At 44.2% G+C, this 19,577-nt stretch overlaps 1 protein-coding gene and 1 long non-coding RNA gene across 51 annotated transcripts in view; one reads left to right on the top strand and one right to left on the bottom strand.

Annotated features, from left to right (window-relative positions):
• Positions 1-4,426: 4,426 nt before the first annotated feature.
• Positions 4,427-11,777, bottom strand: LOC144337112 (uncharacterized). The gene is made up of 2 exons (XR_013409736.1): positions 11,088-11,777; positions 4,427-5,026 (listed from the first exon to the last, which is right to left on the bottom strand). It is a non-coding gene; the product is annotated as an uncharacterized LOC144337112 (long non-coding RNA).
• A 175-nt stretch (positions 11,778-11,952) lies between these two features.
• The window catches only part of PEG3 (paternally expressed 3), a 31,883-nt gene continuing 24,258 nt past the window's right edge, over positions 11,953-19,577 (top strand). For 29 of the 50 annotated variants that reach the window (XM_077980013.1, XM_077979985.1, XM_015125098.3 and 26 more), the window contains exons 1-2: positions 11,953-12,096; positions 17,014-17,100. The gene's annotated coding sequence lies outside the window, so the exon portion shown is untranslated. The remainder of the gene's footprint in view (positions 12,097-17,013; positions 17,101-19,577) is intronic. The other 21 variants (XM_077980017.1, XM_077979992.1, XM_077980004.1 and 18 more) reach the window with 1 other exon arrangement.

Raw genomic sequence — 19,577 nt, 5'->3', positions numbered from 1 at the left:
GAAATCTAGGTGGAGGTTCCCAAACCTCAGTTCTTGACTTCTGTGCACCCACAGGCTCAACACTACGTGGAAGCTGCCAAGGCTTGGGACTTGCACCCTCTGAAGCCATGGGCCAAGCTGTACCTTGGCCCCTTTTAGTCATGGCTGGAGCAGCTGGGATGCAGGACACCAAGTCCCTAGGCTGCACATAGCACAGGGACCCTGGGCCCAGCCCACAAAACCATTTTTTCTTCCTACGCTTCCAGGCCTGTGATGGGAGGAGCTGCTGTGATGACCTCTGATATGCCCTGGAGACATTTTCCCCCTTGTCTTGGGGATTAAAATTCGGCTCCTCCTTACTTATGCACATTTCTGCAGCAGGCTTGAATTTCTTCTCAGAAAATGGGATTTTATTTTCTATTGTGTTGTCAGGCTGCAGATTTTTTGAACTTTTATGCTCTGCTTCCCTTATAAAATTGAATGCCTTTAACAGCACCCAAGTCACCTCTTGAATGCTTTGCTGCTTAGAAATTTCTTCCACCAGATACTCTAAATCATCTCTTTCAAGTTCAAAGTTCTACAGATCTCTGGGGCAGGGGAAAAATTCTGCCAGTCTCTTTGCTAAAATGTAAGAAGAGTCACCTTTGCTCCAGTTCCCAACATGTTCCTCATCTCCATCTGAGACCACCTTAGCCTGGACCTTATTGTTCATATCACTTAGCAGCATTTCTGTCAAAGCCATTCAACAAGTCTCTAGGAAGTTCCAAACTTGCCCACATTTTCCCGTCTTCTTCTGATCCCTCCAAACAATTCCAACCTCTGCCTGTTAACCCAGTTCCAAAGTTGCTTTCACATCTTTGGGTATCTCTTCAGCAATGCCCCACTCTACTGGTACCAATTTATTGTATTAGTCTGTATTCAAGCTGCTGATAAAGACATACCCAAGACTGGGAAGAAAAAGAGGTTTAATGGACTTACAGTTCCACGTGGCTGGGGAGGCCTCACAATCATGGCAGAAGGCAAGGAGGAACAAGTCAAGTCTTATGTGGATGGCGGCAGGCAAAGAGAACTTGTGCAGGGAAACTACCATTTTCAAAACCATCAAATCTTGTGAGACTTATTTACCATCATGAAAACAGCACAGAAAAGACCTGCTCCCATGATTCAACTATCTCCCTCCCACAACACATGGAAATTGTAGGAGCCACAAGATGAAATTTGGTTGGGGACACAGAGCGAAACCACATCAGTACCTCATTTTTAGTAATGTGTAAATTATCCAAACAGAAAACAATAAGGATAGAGTAGATTTGAACAATACTGTAGGCCAAATGGACCTGACACATATACAGAACATTCCGTCTAACTGCAGAAGAATATACATTCTTTTCAAGCACACAAGGAACATTCTCCAGGACAAATCATATATTAGGCCACAAAACAAGCCTTAACAAATTTAAGAAGATTGATATCTATGTGAAGTATCTTTTCTGACTATAACAGTATGAAACTAGAAATCAATAATGAAGAATATTGGAAAACAACACATATGTGGAAATTAACACACTCACTCCTGAACAACCAGTAGGTCAAAGAAAAAATCATAAGGGAAATAAAAAATATTTTGAGACAAATGAAAATGGAAACACAACATGCCAGAACTTGGGATGCAGAGAAAGCAATTCTAAAAGGGAAGTTTATAGTGTTAAATACTATATTAAGAAAAACAAAGATCTCAAAGAACCTAACTTTGCACCTCAAGAAACTAGAAAAAGATGAACAAATTAAGACCAAAATCTAGAGAAAGAAGGAAAGTTAAAGATCAGAGCAGAAATAAACAAAATAGAGAATAGAAAAACAATAGAAAAGATCAACAAAACTATGATCGTAATAGTGAAATCTGTTTTTTTGAAAAAATAAAATTGACAAACCTTTAGCTAGGCTAAGAAAAAAGGAAGACTCAAAATTATAAATGGAAGAGGAGACATTACAACTGATACCACAGAAATACAAAGGATCATAAGATACTACTATGAACAAGTATGCACCGACAAATTGGATAACCTAGAAGTGAAAAAATTATTAGAAACATGCAACCTACCAAGACTGAATCATGAAGAAATAGAAGTTCTGAGCAGATCAATAAAGAGTAAGGAGATTGAATCTATAATCAAAAACCTCCCAACAAATAAAAGCCTGATACGTGATTGCTTCACTGGTGAATTCTACCAAATATTTAAGGAAGAATTAACACACAGCCATCTCAAGCTCTTCCAAAAATTAAAGAGGAGGGAAAACTTTTAAACTCATTTTATGAGGTCAGCATTACCCTGATACCACAGCCTGGCAGAGACACTACAAAAATAGAAAATTACAGGCCAATATCTCTGATGAACATACATGCAAAAATCCTTAACAAAATAACTAGCAAACTAAATTTAACAGCTCATTGAAAGGATCATACACTATGGTTAAGTGAGATTAATCACTGGGATATAAGGATGGTTCAACGTACACAAATAAGTAAATGTGATACACCACATTAACAAAATGAACCATAGAAATCGTGATAATTTCAACTGATGCAGAAAAGCATCTGACAAAATTCAACTTCCTTTCATGATAAAAACTCAACAAATTATGTATAGAAGGAACGTACCTCAAAATATTAAAGGTCATATATGACAGGCCCACAGCTAACATCATTATCAGTGGTAGAAGACAGAGACGTTTTCCTTTAAGATCAGGAGCAAGATAAGGAAAAACAGAAGGCATACAAATTCGAACAGAAGAAGTGAAATTGTCTTTGCTGATGATGTGGTCTTATATATAAAAGACCCTAAAGATGCCGCCAAAAACTTGTTAAACTAATAAATAAATTCAGTAAAGTTGCAGTAAAAACCAATATTGTTTCCAGGTACTACTACCAATAAACTATCCGAAAAAGTAATCAAGGAAACAATTCCATTCACAATACCATCAAATTATTTAGGAATAAATTTAACCAGAAAGATGAAGGACCTGTTCACTGAAAACTATAAGACTTCGATGAAAGAAGTTGAAGACACAAAAAGGAAAATACCTGGTGTTCATGGATTGGAAAATATTGTTAAAATCTCCATACTACCAAAAGTGATGTGTAGATTCAGTGCAATTTCCTTTAAAAATTCCAATGTGATTTTTCACAGAAATAGAAAAATACTCCTAAAACTCATATGAAACCACAGAATACCCCAAATAACCAAGGAAACTTTCAACAAAAAGAACAAAACTGGAGAGGCATCACACTACCTGATTTCAAAATTGAGTATAAAGCTACAGTAATAAAAACAGCATGATACTGGCATAAAACCAGACATAGAGACCAGTAGAACAAAATAGCCAGAAATATATCCGTAATTTATAGTCAGTCAATCTTTGACAAAAGTGTCAAGAACACACAACAGGGAAAGGACTTTTCTTTTTTTTTTTTTTTTTTAAATAAGTGAGTGGGGAAAACTAGATATCCATATATAAAGGAATGAAATTAGACACCCCATATTACAAAATCAACTCAAAATGGATTAAAGACTTAAGACCTGAAACTGTAAAACTACTGGGAGAAAGCATAACGGAAGAAACTTCTTGTCATTGGTCTGACCAATGATTTTTGGATAAGACTTTAAAAGCACAGGCAGAAAAAGCAAAAAATAGAAGGGATTGAATCAAACTAAAAAGCTTCAAGTGTTGGCAAAGATATGGAGAAAAGGAACCTGTGTACATTGTTGGTGGAAACATTAATTAATATTGCCATTATGGAAAACAGTATGGAAATTCATTTAAAAAATTAAAACTACTGTATGACCCAGCAGTCTCACTTCTGGTTATATATCTAAAGAAAATCAGTATATATTTCCATGTTCATTGCAGCATTATTCACATTAGCCAAGATGTGGAATCAACCTAACTGTCCATGGATTGATGAATGGATAAATAAAATGTATATATGTATAATGGCATACTTTTTCAGCCTTTAAAAAGAAGGAAATGCTGTCACTTATGACAACATGGGTAAACCTGGAGGACATAATGGTAAGACAAACACTGCATGATCTCATTTATATGTGGAATCTAAAAAAGTTGAACTCATACAAGTAGAGAGTAGAATGGTGGTTGTCAGGGGCCAGAGAAGATGAGCTGATGTTGGCCAAAGGATGCAAAGTTTCGGTTAGATGGGATTAAAAAGTCCTGGTGATCTGTTGTACAGTATAGTGACTATAGTTAATATATACTTGAAAATTGCTAACAGGGTAGATCTTAAGTGTTCTTCACACACAAAAGTAATATGTGAGGTGATATGTTAATTAGCTTGATATCCTTTTTCAATGTATATGTATATTGAAACACCATGTTGTACACTATAAATATATACAATTTTTATCAATTATATCTTAAGAAAAAATTAAATATTTAAAATGTGTATTTTATTTAAAATAACAGTAGTAAACTTACAGGTTAATGGAAGCAACATTTTTAATGAAAAATAACAATTTTCAAAACCAAAGGTTACTGAGAAGAAGGGCATTGTTTCACATCTTTGTAAATCTCCTTAGCATCTGACTTAATACAAAACAGCTGGATTCTCATCTGCTTCGGCCTTCAATTTGTCATGATATCACAGGTCATACAGCCTCAGGCAAACTCCACTCCACACTTGGGAAACAAGTGAAAACTGTTGTAGTTCATAGAAGATAATACTTTTGATTGAGATGGTACTATGATGCTATGAGTTTGTGAGTTCACAATTTACCCTCCTTTTAATATAAACTTGCAATAATAGGAATATTTAAGATATCCATATGGGTCAAAACTTGAACAGCAAAATGCAAGGATATGTGGAATTGAAAACATAAACCTTCTGAACTAATGATCTTGAAAAAGGCAGAGGAAATTAGGAATCTGACTGCTCTTGGGTAATGAGGTCCAGAAGCACCCCATGCATATTGAGGTCCCAGGCTGGTTGTGGCAAACAGGCACCAGATTGGGACTCTCCTGACATAAAAGGAACCTGGAAAAACAACAACAACAACAAACAGTGATGGTTACCCAGGTTTTTTACTTACGAGTGGTGGCAGGGGCGTGAAAAAACAGAGCCATGCAGAGAGGATCCAGCCTAAGCTTTAATCTTGCTCAGTGACTAATACGCCCCTTTTTTCACATGGCACAAAATCCCCAGTTGACAATACATGATTGTCTCTGGACTATGCTTCTCATGGGTGAGGTAGAGACAGTCAAAAAGACGTGGAGGGAAGAAAAGTTCAGAGAGGAGGGGAAACGATAACCCATAGGAAAAACACTTAGAAACTAAACTTGCAAAGCACTGGGTTAAAGTTAGGAAATCTTAAAATGAACAAGACAGCAAAACCAGCAATCGAGACATGAATTCAGTCCTTTCAAAATGCAATTCAAAATAGTGTTAGTGTGACTTTACGATTTTTGAAGCAATAAAGAATAGTGTCCATGAAATGTTCATCCATTTGAGAAAGGTAGATATTAAAAAAAGGTACCAATTAGAAATTATAGAACAGAAAATATAGTTATTGTATTTAAAACATCTAGGGAAATGCTATTACCAGATGCCGTTAAAAAGAGGAGTTACTCAGCACAGAAAACAATGTGAAAAATAGAAAGATTGAGACAAATGGAGGATGGATTAAGATGGGTCATTATACTTTATAGGTTGAAAAGAGTAGAAATGGAATGGCAGAAAAGTTATATTTAAAGACACACTAGCCCAAGAATTCTCCAGAGTGGAAGAAAGACCTTCGTTTTCACATAAATCCTGAGCAGGATAAACAAAAATCTATACATAACATCTATTCTGAAAGCTACCGGGGCAAAAACTAGGTGTTATTATAAAGGAACGTTATGTTGATGCAGACCTCCTCATCAGGTTTGTTAGAAGAGAATGGAATAATATCTTAGGAGAGAAGATAAAGGTTACCTAAGAATTCCATACCTGGCTAAAATGTCATTCAAAAATGTCTTATAAAGACATTTTTAGAAATACAAATAGACTACCTTATACACTTCCTGAAAGATACATTTAAGGATTTATTGCAATGAGAAAAAGTAAACCTAGAGGAACGAGAACTGAGATTCAAGAAACAAGAATGAGTGAATCAATTCTTGAACTAAGCCAGTAAATATAATTAATCATTAACTGTAAAAATGGTTTTCCTTTGTTTATAAAAAAGGTATAATTAAAATTCTAGACAATATTAATGAAGGTGGGAATGGGAAATCCAGTGAATTGCTGACGTGTGCCAGCATGTTTGCTTTAGTACTTTATAGTCTGTTAAAATATATATGCTTGTGTAGAAATTAGGAACTTAAAGATAGACAGTGAAGTAATAAATATAATTGAAACCTCCCAAATAAGCAGAAGGAAAACAAAACTTGATCAATTCCGTAGAATGCAGGAAAGGAGAAAATAAGTGACAAAAAGCATATTAAACAAATACATCAGTAATTAAAAATGTAAACAGATTAACTTTCCTGTGTTTCTCAACAGAGTCATGGCCTTGTTTGCACCTAAAAACATAGCCTTGAAATATATATAAAGCAAAAACTATTAATTATAACGAGTGGTGGATAAAAACCATAGGAATATTGGGAGATTTTATTATATCTAGAACAGATAGATCAGGCAGACAAAAAATTACCAAGAATACTAAAAATCTGAACACAGTTAACAAGTTGATCCTATGAACATAAATAGAAATTGATACCTAACAATTAGAGAATACTCATTCTTTTCTAATATATTGAACAATTAAAATTTACCATATCTTAAGGTCACCAAGGATGCTTTGACAAATGTGAAATAGTAGCATATGGGCCATACTATATGAGTATAATGCAGTTAATTTGGAAATCTGTATTCAAAAGATAGTTTTTTTCCCCCAAGATCTTTGACCCCTAAACACGTTTCTTCATGTCGCAAAGAGGAAATCTAATGGAAACGGAAACAGTGAAATACAGAACTGAACAAGAAAGAACTAGAAAAAGAACAGAAATTAATTACATGGAAAAGAAGGAAGAATATAGTCAACAAAATCAAGTCATTTTCAAAAGACAGAACTGGCAAATCTTTAGCAAAACTGATGGAGAAACCATGGATAGATTAATAATATTAGTAATAGAAAAAGGGGCATAATTCTCAATGGAGAGGAGATTATAAACTATGGTAGAGAATATAAGAAGTAGGATAACAATCCAAATCATTCTATAAGGCTGTTATAACCTTGGTAGCAAAACCAGACAAGGATAGTGTAATGGAAAAGTATAACTCAGTAGTACCCAGCTGCATGTGTATATTAATCAGATCCTCATAATCAAGATCAAGCAGGGTTTAGGAATACAGTTTTCAACATAAAACCTGCTTTATTCACCATATCATCAGATGATGTTAAATAATATAATCTTCCCAGTGGATGCAGAGAAGTCATTATATAAAATTAAACTTATGATAAAAATTTTAAAACCTAGAACTTAAGGGAATTTCCTTAACCCCCAATAAAGAGACTGTACAAAACAAGTTTGCAATGAACGTTTTTACTTCTTAGTAAAGATGAGTATCCCCTTTCAAATATAGGACAAGACTTGTTCAATATCACCCCAGAAGTCCTAGCCAATGCATTATGTTAATGAAGTGAGATACGATTGTCAATGAAAGTAAAAATGAAGTCATTAATTAGCATGTTAATATTTTAAAGATATAGGAACATTTTTTTCTGTAGAAAAAAAAAGTCAACAAGTTCACTGGATCCAAAGTCAGCATATAAAAAGCAATAGCAGGCCAGGTGCAGTGGCTTATGCATGTAATCCCAGCACTTTGGGAGGGCAGGGTAGGCTGATCACAAGGTCAGGAGTTCGAGACCAGCCTGGCCAACATGGTGAAACTCTGTCTCTACTAAAAATACAAAAATTAGCCGAGCATGATGGCACATGCCTGTAATCCCAGTTACTCAGGAGGCTGAGGCAGGAGAATTGTTTGAACCTGGGAGGTGGAAGTTGCAGTGAGCTGAGATTGAGCCATTGCATTGCTAGCTTGGGTGACAGAGCCGGACTATGTCTCAAAAAAAAAAAAAAAGGCAATAGCAGATACTCTTCTAAAAAATTCATAACCCAAATCAAGTTGTGAGAAAATATCAAACAAACTGAGTATTCTACAAAATACTGAGAAGCTGTCACAGCCTTGGGGAGCCTAAGGAGATTTAATCACTAAGTGTAATGCTGTGTCCAGACTGAGATCCTGGAACAGAAGGAAGATAGTAATGGAAAAATGGGTGAAATCAAAATAAAGTCTGTAGTTTGTTTTCTGCTAATTATCTCTTCTTTTTGACAAAGTAGCAAGGTTACGGAAGGTATTAACATCAGGGAAAATGGGGTGGGGAAGTTTTGTACTATCTTTGCAACTTTTTTGTAATTCTGAAACTATTAAATAACCAATTATACAATTAATGGGGGGAAAAAAGGACCTCCTAAAGTCAAATAAGGCCTTTATAGGAAAAAAAATTACAGTGTATCATTGATGGCCATAAGAGATACGAGTAAATACTGATAGAGAGGATGGTCAAAGATGAGAGATCTTGATATAATGTTTTCAGTTTCTCTAAATTGCTGTGTGGATTTAATAAAATGTCAGAATCTCAATAGGATAGTTCATCAGACTTTAAAAGCTGCTTCTAAAAATCATTTGAAAGATAGTGGGCTAAGAGTCAGATAATTTTGAAAGACAAGGTAGGGCCAGACACTTTGAAAAACAAGGCAGGGCAGTCACCCTTTCAGATACCGAGATACTGTAAAGCTGTAATAATATGGTGCCTTAATGCACAGAGATAGAGAGTTCAAGCACAGACCTGCTCATATACAGAAATATGATACAAAGTCAGGGGAAAATTAGATCCCTAACACAGAACATAGGCAAAAATAACCATAAAGAAAACTAAAATGCACAGCTATTTGAGTATCTTTATGACATCAGTGTGGGGAAGAATTTCTTAAATTAGGCATTGAAGGAAAAGATTGTGAAATTTTACAGCACCTATTTAATTGTCCTCTAAGACAAAAGATAATGTTGGCTCTTCTAATTTTGGGCTTTTGGACTTTAAATGCAGTTGGGATGGGGGGCAGGAGGTCATTCAAGCTGAAACATGACATCTTTTTTGCTTTGCAAGATCACCCTTAATACTGGAGGAAGGGTTTGGAATGGAAGAAGGGTTTTTGTAGGAAGATAATGTTCCTTAGGACTACCATGGAAAGGGAAATCATGGGACAAATTTGGGATTTGCCTTAGATAGGGTCAGCAAGACTTGCTGATAAATTGGATGCTGGTGGTAAGGAAAAAAGGAACGAGAACAATCGTGAGGCTTTTTTGTTTGTTTGTTTTTATTTTTGTTGGTTTTTGTTTTTGGCTTCAGCAACTGGTACTGTTTATAGAAATGGGGAAAGGGGAAATTAATATTTGTTTGAAATGCTTTGAGTTACCTGATAGACATCCAAGGGGATCAGTCAGTTTCCAAGCAAAAGACTGCACTTTTGTGGACCGTCCTGTGACAGAGGATTGGAATTTGGAAACCATTGGTATGCAGGTGGCATTTAAATTATGTGACTAGGTGAGGAGGGAAGGGTTGTTACCTAGGGAGTGGACATTGATGGAGAAGACTAGTGACTAAGTTCTGAGGCAAGACCCTCCAGTGTATAGATGGTGAGCAGAGCAGAAGCCATTTATGACTGAGAAGAGACCACTGATAGGGGGGCGGAAACCAGGACCATGTAATTGTCACCAAAAATAAGATAGCGTGCGATTTTGTTTTTGTTTGCTTGTTTTAATGAGGATGTTGAGTATTACTGAGAGATAAAGTGAGATTAAGAGCAAGTTTCTTGGTCACATAAGGAATTGCTGAAATTTGTCAAGCAATTTCAGTGGGTTTGGAAGGGATGGAAGCCTTTGGGGCATATATGTTAGCAGGAGAGAATGTATGGTAAGACCATTGAGTCAGCGACAGTAGACTGCTCTATCAGGAGGCATTTTCAGGGCCAAGAGGTGCTGAGCAAAGGAGTGGTAACTGCAGGAGCTCTGAGAGCATGTGGTGTCTGGTGGAAATTAACGATTCAGGATCCAGAGAGAAACTGGTATTGCAGATAGAGGCCTTTGAGGAGAGAGGGGGATGACGGAATCCTTAAAATATGTTAAAATCACCTACAAAACCTAAACCAGACATTAGGATCCCTTGGGAACCTGAAAAACAAAGATCTCTGTGGGACACTGGGAACCCGCATTGTTTAACGGCTCTCCAGGTGAGCCAGATTTGAAAATCTCTAACCTAAGTCAGGGTACTGCCACAGTCACCTTCAGTCTTCCTGCTGGGAACTTGTTTTGAATGTGTATTTTCATAAGCACAGTGTTTTCATTCGTATATTATGTTTATGTTGCACTGCCGGGCGAAAAGAGACTGTTGATGGTCTAGGGAATCTAAAACACGTAAAGCAGCTTCTCAGTGTAGCAAGCAATCACTGATAACTCCTTGAGTATAATCAAAGTTTAATTTGGGGTATTAAAGTCTGTGTGCTCCTTAGGTAAACACCTTTTGGTAATTAACCACATCTTGCAGATTTTTTCCTTTAAAGTTAAAATCATACAGCATTTTTATTAGCCACTTAAAATCGCTGTGTGTAAATTTACCAGAATACAGTTTAATTCTTTTCTATGGAGCACAGTTTTGGTGATAAAAATGATGCTCCGTGAATATCTCTGTATAGAATCTTCTGTATATCTCTGTATTTCCTTTGCTTTTTTAGTTCCTTGAAAGTGGAATAGTTGGACCAAAGAGTATATTAGTGAACTTTTAGTAATTCATTGATTTTACTGCCAGAGAAGAGATAAGTATTTCTGCCAAGGAAATTCACAGTATGGATGGCAGAAGGGAAGAATCCCTCTTCCACCCCACATTCCTTGTCCCTAGAAGTAACCCATTAACAATTTCTTGCCTACCCTTCCAGCAGTTTTACCTGTAGTTGGGTTTATCCTTAAAAAACAAATATATGAGAAAACACTTACTTACCAGTTCGTTTCTACAAACTTCAGTAACTTGTATATTTCACTAAATCTATTGAGAATTCGGTCCTTAATAATCCCATCCAACTCTACCTCATTATTTTTATCTCTCATTTTCTCGCTGTTTTACTAAATGGCAATGTAGTGGGCTCACGCAGTGGAAGGTCTGTATTGACGGCTGGTGGGAAGCAAGTCAGTAGTGTGTGAGACTGCCCGCTCCCATAAACCGCACGTGCCCGGTGTTTCAGGTTTGCATTTCTTTATGCAAATAGGTCGTGATGTTTCCTTCGCAGGTCGGCCAGCCGTTTGGATTTTCTTGCGAATTGCCAGTTTTGTCCCCTTTGCCCATTTTTTCTGGCTTGGTTTAGTCTTTATCTCATTGGTTTCCAAGAGCTCTTCATTTATTAAGGAAATTAGCTCGCTGTCTTTCATGTGTCCCAGGCGGAGAAGTCTTGTCTTCCCTGTTGGTCTTTAGACGTTAATGTATATGTTTTTGCGGCCAGGATTTTCATTTTTTTCATTTAGACAGTTGTGTACATTTGTCCCTTTATTCTCCGGCGGTTTTACATTTGAGCATCTCAGTAGGGTTTCCTCCATTTCGACCCCCATTTCTTTGTTTGGGGGCTGCACCCCCACCACCCAACCCACCCCCCTTTTCCAGACCCGGCTTTGGGGTCCCTCACGGCCACTCCCTGACGTCAGCCCCCAGCCTTCGCGCCAAGCCGTTGCTGTGGCAACCGCAGCCTGATTGGCACACCACAGGGCCGTGGTGAGGGGGCCCGGAGAGGGCGGCGAGGCTGCTGATTGGCTAGCACAGAAGCCCCGCCTCTGCAGAGAAGCCCTGACAAGGAGGCGTCGAGCGGCACCTCGGTGCAGAAGCCTGGGAGCTGCGGGTGGAGAGGTTTGGGAGGCGCGAGAGATGTCCACCCTGGGCTGGTGGCGCCGCCGGGCGCCAGGCGCCATGTGGGTGCGCTAGGCGGCTGTTCGCGCCCGAGGCTGCGCTGCACTGAGGTGAGGTGAGTGCGCCCTCGGCCGCCCGGTGCACCTCCTGTCCGCCGGACCTTGGTGTAACGACCGTGCTGTGCCGGAGTGGCCGTCTTGCCGCAAGCCCAAGACCCCCGCGGCAAGCCAGCGACCCTTGTGGCAGGGCGGTCCGGCGGACCTGGTACATGGCCGCCCACTGCCCAGTCCGGGAGTGGGCACAGTGGCGGCCGGGCTGTGGATGGTTGGTGCGTTTTTGGGGCAGGGGTGGGCGCAGCCTGGGCTGCTGCGTTGGTGCCGCCATCTTGCGGGCCGGGGTCTAAGGGGCTGCTGCGGGTCCTCCGCGCCTTCCTGACTGGCCGGGGTCCACCGCAGCAACCCGGGGGCATTAGGGCAGACAGCCAGGGGCTCTGTCACGGCGAGTCCAGCAAGGTAGACACCAGTGCCATCCCTGTTGCCGCGGTGGAGTGCGGCTCTCGGGAGCCCTGGGCTGCCTGGACTGGGTCTGGGGGCTGCAAGAATGCCCCTTCCTGCGGGCTCCCATCGGCCTCACGGCGCTGGCGAGCCCGGCTACCCTCTGGGGGCGGGGCCTGTTTGCCGCAGTGGTGGTGGGAGGGGCGAAGGCCGCCAAGGTGGCGGGGCTGAGGGCTGTCCTGCCTGTAAGGGGTTTTCTTTCCCCGCCCTCTCGGGCGCTATCTTAAAGGAGGGCGGCTGAAGCTTGCGGCGCAAGCGCTGCCCTGGTTGATTGGCGGCAGATGGGGCGGGGCAAGGCTAAAGTGACTGTGGGTGGTGTTGGATGTAATCGTCTGCTCAAGCCCCACCCACTGGGTGACATCTTTTCTGAGGGTGGCTGAGATTTGCCGCGCAGGCGCTGTTCTGGTTGGTTGGCGGCAGATGGGGCGAGGCAAAGCTGAAATGACTGGGTTGCATTGGCTGTAATGGTCTGTTCCAGCCCCACCCACTGGGTGCCATCTTTTATAAGGGTGGTTGAGGTTTGCCGAGCAGGCGCTGTTCCTGTTGATTGGCAGCAAATGGGGCGGGGCAAGGCTGAAGTGACTGGGTAGCATTAGATGTAATGATCCGCTCAGGCCCCGCCCAGTTGGACGCCATGTTTGATGAGGGCTGCTGAGGTTTGCTGCGCAGGCGATTCCCTGGTTGGTTGGTGGCACATGGGGCGGGGCAAGGTTGAAGTGACTGGGTAGCATTGGATGTGACGATCTGTTCACGCCCCACCCGCTTGGACGCCATGTTTGATGGGGGCTGCGGGCCCCACTCTCTCGGACGCCATGTTTGATGGGGGCTGTTGAGGTTTGCTGCGCAGGCGCTGCGCTGGTTGGTTGGTAGGAGATGGGGTGGGGCAAGGCTGAAGTGACTGGATAACATTGGATGTGACGATCTCAGGTCCCGCCCACCTAGGTGCCATGTTTGATGGGGGCTGTTGAGGTTTGCCGCGCAGGCGCCGCCCTGGTTGGTTGGTGGCACATGGGGCGGGGCAAGGCTGAAGTGACTGGGTAGCATTGGATGTGAAGATCTCAGGCCCCGCCCACCTAGATGCCATGTTTGATGGGGGCTGATGAGGTCTGCTCTGCAGGCGCCGCCCTGGTTGGTTGGTAGCAGATGGGGCGGGGCAAGGCTGAAGTGACTGGGTAGCATTGGATGTGACGATCTCAGGCCCCTCCCACCTAGATGCCATGTTTGATGGGGGCTGCTGAGGTTTATTGCGCAGGTGCCGCCCTGGTTGGTTAGTGACACATGGGGCGGGGCAAGGCTGAAGTGACTGGGTAGCATTGGATGTGAAGATCTGCTCAGGCCCCGCCCACCTAGGTGCCATGTTTGATGGGGGCTGCTGGGGTTTACTGCGCAGGTGCTCTGATTGGTTGGTGGCAGATGGGGCGGGGCAAGGCTGAAGTGACAGGGTGGCATTGGACCTAGTGGTTTGTTCAAGCCCCACCCACCTGGGCGCCATCTTTAATGGAAGCGCCTGAGATTTGTTGCACAGGCGCTGTCCTGGTTGGTTGGGCGAGGCAAGGCCCGCCCGCCTGGGCACCATCTTTGATGGGGGCAGCTGAGGTTTGCTGTGCAGGTGTTGCCCAGATTGGTTGGCGGCAGATGTGGCCGGGCAAGGCTGAAGTGGCTGCGGGTGGCATGGGCATGATGGTCTCAAGCCCCGCCCACCCGGGCGCCATTGTTGATGGGGGTGGCTGCGGTTTGCCGCCTAGGTGTGGGGTTGTCCACAGGGAGGGGCGGGGCCGCGGCTGCTGTGCTGCCTTCTCTGCGGTGGTGGAAAGCTGTGGAGTGCCACGCCCGTTGGGTTGTGTGTGCTGGTCGCCGAGCTGTTCTGCCAGTGGGACTGGCTGGGTCCCCGCATCTGGGGGAGCCAGGAGACCTGCCTAGAGAGTTTGCCGTAGCGGCCGCGGAGCCATTTGTCCTCAAGGACACGGCGACGGTTGTCAGCGTGCTCGCTGTGTTTTTGGCTAACGGTGGCAGAGGCTCACCCCTTCACCTGTTGTTGTCTGACCAAGACTTTGTTCACCTCAGGATGTGTGTGGCTCCATTTTGTGTCTGGGGGCGGCTTGGCGGGGGAGCTGCGTGGCGGGTTGCGCAGGCGCCCTGCTGGCAGGGCTAGGGGCGGGGGCCCAGGACCGTCCTTCGGGACTGATAGGGCTGAGAGCACCCCTACCTCCACTGCCCCCCGCCGCCTCCACGGTACTGTCTGTGCTAGCCGCAGGGGGGCGCCCGAGGTTGATTGCGCAGGCGCCATCTTGAGTGACACCTGGGTCGGCCCGAGGGCGGGCATGAGGGAGGGCTGTCTCAGTGACTGGGAGCTGCCGAGCCTGGTCCACTCTGGCGCAGTGTTTGGCTACAGTGGGGCACGTGAGGGCAGTTACACAGGCACTGGTTTGAATGACTGCTGGGTTGGCTGTAGGGCCTGGTGCAGAGGAGTGACCCGGGGGCTGCATGGCCCCGCCCACCCTGTGGCATCATCGTGGCTGGCCATTAGGTGGCAGCCAAGGTGTACTGTGCAGGTACCATCCTGAATGACAGGCTGGCTGCAGGTGCGGGCCTGAGGGAGGAGCTGCTTTGTCTTGAGTGATTGAGGGGGGCCATAGCATGTGTGTCTTGTCTGATGGAGCAGCCTTCATTCAATGTGATGGGTGCACTGCAGAGGCGCCATTTTTGAATGACAACTGTGTTGGCTGTAGGAGTGGGCGTGAGCCCCGCCCACCCTAGTACCGTGTGTGTGGGACGTTGGCGGGGGCAGCAGAAGCGTACTGCGCAGGCGCCATCTTGAGTGACAGCAGGGCTGTTGGAGGGGGCTGAGGGGATTTCAAGGTAGGCGGGGCCGTAGAGCCTAGTTCATTCATTCTGTGCCATCTTTGCCGGCTCGGGGTAGGGCCTGCGCAGGAGCCTTCCTGAGTGACCGCGGGCTGCACTGGCGTGCCAGCTGAGCCCTGCCCCTACCGTCTTGGGCAGCGCGCCTTCGTGGCTGGTGGCGCCATAGTTCCTCCAGGGGGCGCCAAAGCCAGGCCTCGGGAAGCCGGCGAGTTCAGCTGCGCAGCCTTGGGACAGTGAGGTCCAAGGCCAAACTCAGAAGTTTTAAAAGATTTGGGGAAGGGTGGGATTTTAAGTGAGAAAATGGAGGAGGTGCACTGTGGGTTAAGATTTGGGGTCTAGGTGATTTGGAGACTCTGGTGGTGAAGGATTTTCTCTCAAAATCCTACAAGTGGAGCTGGAAAAATTCAGGGCTGCAGGTGGTCCTGAAGGGAGGGGCAGTGCCTTGGAACTAGGAGGCTGCCCTGGGCAGGTGGGGGTGTGTTTGAAGGGGCTGCCCCAAAGGTAGGGTGGGTCCTTGGGAGAAACTGTTCATGAGCAGAGCCGCTAGAGGGCTGCACAGCTTCCAAAGCTTAGTTTGGATGGGGACCTCCCAGCCCTAGCTCTCCTACAGAGTCCTAGAGCTCACTTACCTAGCCCTGGCTCCACCCAAGGAGATCTTAAGTCAGCCCTTTTGTTTTATTTGAGGTAGGGAAAGTGACACATATGACGCCTTCCTAGCCTGTCATCATTTCTTTTTTTTTTTTTTTTTTTTTCAGACAAAGTCTCGCCCTGTCACCCAGGCAAGTAGTGCGGTAGCGCGATCTCGGCTTGCTGCAGCCTCTGCCTCCCGGGTTCAAGTGATTCTCCCACCTCAACCTCTCTTGAGTAGCTGGGAATACAGACGCGCACCACCCTGCCCAGCTAATTTTAAATTTTTAGTAGAGCAGGGGTTTCACCATGTTGGCCAGGATGGTCTCGAACTCCTGACCTCAGGTGATCTGCCCGCCTTGGCCTCCCAAAGTGCTGATTACAGGTGTGAGTCACTGCACCCATCCTTTGAATAGTTTTTAATAAGCTCTTTAACCTCACCAAAATATGCTCACCTGACTCTTGGAATATAAACCAGCCCCGTAATCATGAAGGTCCTTCCCCCAGCGACCTCTAATTGATTGAACACATACTCTGAGGTGCAGTGGGACTTGAACTATGTCCTACTAGTCCACTGAGAGCATGTTGATAAACCCTAAAATATTTCACATGATTAAGAGTATCATTACGTAATAATAATGATAGGATAGCAGTCCTAATATAGGGATGGCCAGCGCCATAAATGGGGTTCTTGAATTGATTCCTTAATCTAGAGCCACAGGGAAGGTTGTAAGACACCCCAGAAACTGACTTGAATGCTTTTGATGTACCCTTGTTGGAGAAAGTCTATGAGTACATCCCAGGGTGTGACATGGCCTAAGGGGGCTATACCCATGGCCATTCATCCTGGATGGGATGCTATTTATGGTCTCGTTTGACCTGTGCCATCATAGAAGATAAATGTGGAACTGTTGTGCTGTTGTTCCCCCCTGAGGAACCCAGCAACTGCAAAATAAACATGGTGAATCACATTTTCTTTTCCTCTACAGCTTTGCCTTCTTGATCTTCCATCCTTCTTGGAGACGACTGGCGAGAGGAAGAGGGACTAGGTCCAAACGCTAGGTGGCTGGGTCCAGGTGAGTTGAATTTCCTCCTCACAGTGCCACATCCATCTTTGAAGTGACCACCGCACTTCCTTACTCTGACACTTTCCTACTGCACACGTGTTCCACATAGCCACCCCAGCACCATTTGTGCCCTCTGAGAATACCCAGACTCTTCTGGTGGATTTTGTATTCCCTAGAAATTCTCCTTGGCCTCACACCATCCATTTCAGTATCCTCCCTCTTTTTCTCATACTCAGCTACTGCTTCAGGCCTACTCTTTTTCTCTTACCTGGTGATTAAAGAAGCATGAGAGATTCATCCACTCGTCTGTGAATATTGACCAAGTGTGTACTTTGTGCCAGGTACTGGGACATAGCCCCCATGGGGGAAAGGAAGTGTTTTCACAGAGTTTTTAGTCTATTTGGGAATTAAAGCTGTGGAAAACATAATTGTTTGATTTATACTTTTGCAAGAGAACATCTGCTAGCAACAGCCGACTTAATCTTGGAGAGGCCACATAGGGGCCTCCCGGAGATGGTCAAGAACATTAAAGCTGAGCCCTGAAGGAGTGTGAATGGTGTGTGTCATGGGGAGAGTAGTCTCAGCAGAGGGGACAGGGATGTTCTTGAGAGATGCAGAGAGAGAGGAACTGAAAATCCAGGATTCCTAGAGCAAGGGAATCATTAAGTGGCATCTGACTGAGGTAGGAAGAAGGTAAGTTGCGGCTTCATTGTGAAAAGACTTGTAATCGTGGTAAGTAACTGGGCTTGACCTAAAGTGCATCAGGAAGCCCTTTTAACCATGGGAGTATCATAATCAGATTTGTGGTTTTAAAAAGATCATCTGGTTACAGGGTGCAGAAGGGGAGGGTGGACGCAGTGGGTGTGAGGAGGCCACCTTGGGCCTGGGTGAGAGATGGTGGCTTGGCTTGTGGTCATATCACAGGGAGGAGCGAAGTGGGTAGATTATTTGAGAGGTGATAGGAGGGAGACTCCACAAGACTCACTTTCTCTGTTCATGGCCTGCTGACTGATTCAGAGCAGACACAGTGAGTCACATGGTACAGGGAAGCAAGCACATAGCCAGGGGTTGTCTATTTATTTGTTAGCAAGCATTGATGCTGGGCCTGATCCAGGACAGGATCATGCCAGGCTTGGAGTCTCTAGAAGTGAGAGGCATAATCCCTGGCCTCAGTGTCTACTGAGTGGAAACTACTCCCATCACAAGAAGAGTAAGGATGTGTTTACCAAAATAGGTGGCTAAGGTGGTGGTGGAATACTGCTTGGGGAGAAGCTAACATGACCAGGTGGGCCCTTGGGATGGGTTGGTGTATTCCTGGCCTCAGTGAATGCTCAAGATATCCATTATGGTGCTTAACCCTGTGGAGACTTGGAAACCTACTTTGCCGGAGAGCTCGTGTTGGTAGATCCACATTTAACTAAGCTCGAGAGACTTAAACCCGTACTAACATGACTTGTAACAGGAGGTTCTTTTTCCCACAATTCTGGTTTATTAATTTATGGTAGGAGATCAACAGTAGCAGGGACCCAGGTACTCAGCAGTGTGTATGATCAGCAGATTCTCTCCCTGTGGGCAGACCTACATGGGAAACACAGCCATAGTGAGAAGGTTGCTTGGTGAGTGTGGAATCAGAACCAAGAGGATGTGGGTGAGCTTTCATAGCACTGGTTTGTAACACAGCCTGGTGCAGCCATGTAGTCACAGTGAAACCCTTGCTTAGGGTTACCAAGACACCACAAGCCCCTTATCTAACATCCTTGCCCTCCCCAAACTCCATTCGAGTTAGGTCTGCTGAGAGTTGTTCACTATCCTGTGGATGGTTGGATGGACCATGCTTTGTGGCCTACTTTTTAGTACTCCCTCCCCTTAAAAAAAATAAGATCAGCCAATTATTGTTATTAGAATATAGTCAAATAATTTCATACTGTTCTGGAAGACATTTTGTCTCTTTAAAGTAGCTTTATTTGTCTCGAACCATTTTGTGCTGGTCGTAAGACTGAACTCTTAGATATTATTTCCTCTCTTTCTAAACTTTTGGGGAAATCTCTCAAGGATGGACAACGACAAGGAGATTTTGCTGCAGTGTGGTAAGTGCTAAGCTTAATGTGGTAGAAGTAAGACCAGGATGTTGAGATTATCTGAGAGAAGCCAGTGAACAGACCAGAGGGTGGAGGTTGTGGCCTTTGAGATGGAGTTGGTGGTCATTTACTCCTTGCTCCCATATAAAATTGTTCCCTCTAAAGCCCCTGTGTCCCACATGTACCTTATTCATAGGTGATGGGACCAGACTGGATACCTTAGAGCAGTGGTTCTCAAAGAACAGCTCCTGGAGTGGTGGTAGGAATGCTTCTTTCCTGGGGAACCACAGACCTCCTGAGTCATCCCACCTGGAAACGTAGCTTCGTGTTTCATAAGCACCCTAGGCAACTCTTCTGCACATCTGAGTTTGAGAACCACTGCCCTAGAAGGAATCAGGCTGTAGCGTG

This window comes from Macaca mulatta, chromosome 19 (assembly GCF_049350105.2).
Source record: "Macaca mulatta isolate MMU2019108-1 chromosome 19, T2T-MMU8v2.0, whole genome shotgun sequence".
Taxonomy (NCBI): Eukaryota; Metazoa; Chordata; class Mammalia; order Primates; family Cercopithecidae; genus Macaca; species Macaca mulatta.
The sequence above is the reverse complement of the archived record's forward strand: the minus strand, read 5'-3'. Positions and strand labels throughout refer to the sequence as shown.